The sequence below is a fragment of the Rhinopithecus bieti genome, unplaced genomic scaffold, assembly GCF_001698545.2.
Source record: "Rhinopithecus bieti isolate Rb0 unplaced genomic scaffold, ASM169854v2 scaffold_14454, whole genome shotgun sequence".
Lineage (NCBI taxonomy): Eukaryota > Metazoa > Chordata > Mammalia > Primates > Cercopithecidae > Rhinopithecus > Rhinopithecus bieti.
This window is the reverse complement of record NW_016808228.1, coordinates 1,457,555-1,460,483: the sequence shown is the minus strand read 5'-3', so window position 1 is coordinate 1,460,483 and position 2,929 is coordinate 1,457,555. Positions and strand designations below refer to the sequence as shown.

The 2,929-nt window shown below is 49.5% G+C and overlaps 1 non-coding gene across 1 annotated transcript; it reads left to right on the top strand.

The window, feature by feature from the left end:
- TRNAW-CCA (transfer RNA tryptophan (anticodon CCA)) lies at nucleotides 1-72 on the top strand. The gene has a single exon. It is a non-coding gene; the product is annotated as a tRNA-Trp (tRNA).
- Nucleotides 73-2,929: the final 2,857 nt, after the last annotated feature.

Here is a 2,929-nt window from a genome sequence, read left to right as displayed (position 1 = left end):
GACCTCGTGGCGCAACGGTAGCGCGTCTGACTCCAGATCAGAAGGGTGCGTGTTCAAATCACGTCGGGGTCAAACATGATTATCCCTTTCTTTAGCCACCAGGAGTTATATAGACGTCTTGCCGCTAACTCTCAACCTTGGACACTGTATTTTCTGTTCTTTAGCCCTAAAGATTTCTTTGCGTAGGTACTTCAGCAGTGGACCAGCACCTTAGCTAAAGTGTGAGGAAAAATTCAGAGCCAATATTTAGGTCGTGCTGTTCACATCTGTAGCAGGATTTATCCGGACTGTGCTTCAGATAGTACATTCACAGGACTTCAGATAGAACCTTAAAACAGTGCAGGAGCACTTTTGGGAGGCTGAGGCGGGCGGATTGCTTGAGCCCAGGAGTTCAAGACCAGCCTGGGCAACGTAGCAAAACTGTTTCTCAAAAAAGCAAAACAAAACAACAGAAACAAAAACAACAATGCCAGTTGTGGTGGCACATACCTGTAGTCCCAGCTGTTGCTTAGGAGACTGAGGCGGGAGGACCCCTTGAGTGCGGGAGGTTGAGGCTGTAGTGAGCTATCATTGTGCCACTACACTCCAACCTGGGTGACAAGGTGAGACGCTGTCTCTAACTGAAAAAATAAATAAAACGGTTCAGAGCTCAGGAAATAGTTGCCTTCCCAATCCAAAAACTACCCGCCCACCCTGGGGGGCTGCTGTCCTTGGAAAAGCGTTGGTGATGCAGCCTGATCTCCAGCATTTGAAGTTCAAGCGCCACTAGGACAAAACTTTATTCAAAACAAACGAGGAGGAAGTCAGTAGTCTTCCCCGAGCGACTCCTACAGGACTGCGCTGGCCTCACCTGTCATCCGGCTCCCTCCCCACGTTCGTATTCCTGAAACGACCTGCTGGACTGAGTTCCTTGTCCTCTGCCTAGAGGTGGCCAGGCCTGACCTCACTGCTTTCCCTCTGTTCAAATGTCTCGAACCTGGAGCACTGAGTGTTCCCATTCTCTGTTAAAGCAAACAGGAGTCAGGCGGGATGGCTCATGCCTGTAATCCCAGAATTTTGGGAGGCCGAGATGGGATGATCGCTTGAGCCCAAGAGTTCGAGACCAGTTTGGGCAACATGGCAAGACCCCATCTCTTGTATTTTTAATTAATTAATTAATTAAAGGATAGTACAAAAACTATACTGGTCACTACACCTGACAACTGCTGAAATAGGGTCCATCTAAAGCACAAAAAACTTATGTTTCCAAGACCTCGTGGCATAACGGTAGTGCATCTGACTCCAGATCAGGTTTGCGTGTTCAAATCATGTCAGGGTCACAGCTGTCTCCCAGGCTGGAGTACAATGACAATCTATTTACAGAGTCTCACTCTGTTGCCCAGGCTGGAGTACAATGGCACAGTTTATTTATTTATTTATTTGTGAGGCAGAGTCTCACTCTGTCTCCCAGGCTGGAAGATAATGGCACAATTTTGGCTCACTGCAGACTCCGCCTCCTGGTTCAAGCGATTCTCCTGCCTCAGCCTCTTGAGTAGCTGGGATTACATACTCCTGCTACCATGGCTGGCTAATTTTTGTATTTTAGTTGAGACGGGGTTTCACCATGTTGACCAGGCTGGTCTCAAACTCCTGATCTCAAGTAATCTGCCTGCCTTGACCTCCCAAAGTGCTGGAATTACAGGCGTGAGCCACTGTGCTCGGCCAACACACATAGGTTTATTGCAACACTATTTACAATAGCAAAGACATGGAGCCGGCCAGGCGCAGTGGCTCAAGCCTGTAATCCCGGCACTTTGGGAGGCCGAGACGGGCGGATCACGAGGTCAGGAGATCGAGACCATCCTGGCTAACACAGTGAAACCCCGTCTCTACTAAAAAATACAAAAAATAAAACTAGCCGGGCGAGGTGGTGGGCGCCTGTAGTCCCAGCTACTCCGGAGGCTGAGGCAGGAGAATGGCATAAACCCGGGAGGCGGAGCTTGCAGTGAGCTGAGATCCAGCCAGCCACTGCACTCCAGCCCCGGCGACAGAGCGAGACTCCGCCTCAAAAAATAAAATAAAATAAAAAAAAGACACGGAACCAACCCAAATGCCCATCAATGGTATACTGGATAAAGAAAATGTGGTACATACACATCATGGAATACTAAACAGCCATTAAAAGGAATGAGATCCTGTCCTTTGCAGGGACATGGATGAAGCTGGATGTCATCAGCCTCAGCAAACTAACACAGGAACAGAAAACCAAACACAGCATGTTCTCATTCACAAATGGGAGTTGAATACTGAGAACGCATGGACACAGAGGGTAACAACACACACCTGGGCCTGTTGGGGGGTCCCAGGTAACGGTAGGGAACTTGGAGCACGGGTCAATAGGTGCAGCAAACCACCATGGCACATAGAACAAACCTGCACCTTCTGCAGATGTGTCCTGTTTTTTTTTTTTTTTTTTTTGAGACGGAGTCTAGCTCTGTCACCCAGACTGGAGTGCAGTGGCTGGCTGGATCTCAGCTCACTGCAAGCTCCGCCTCCCGGGTTTATGCCATTCTCCTGCCTTCAGCCTCCGGACGTAGCTGGGACTACAGGCCGCTCCCACCCACCTCGCCGGCAGTTTTTATTTCTTTGTATTTTTTTAGTAGAGACGGGGGTGTTCACTTGTTAGCCAGCGGATGGTCTCGATCTCCTGACCTCGTTGATCCGCCCGCATCTCCGGGCCTCCCAAAGCGGGGTGCGGATACTGGGAATTACAGGCCTGAAGCCCACCGCGGCCCGTGCCCCTGGCTTTTGTTATATTTATTTATTTATTTTATTTATTTTATTTTTTATTTTATTTTTTATGAGCGGAGTCTTGGCTTCTTGGTCGCCCGGCTGGAGTGCCCCAGTGGCGGATCTCAAGCTCACTGCCAAGCTCCGCCTCCCGGGCCTC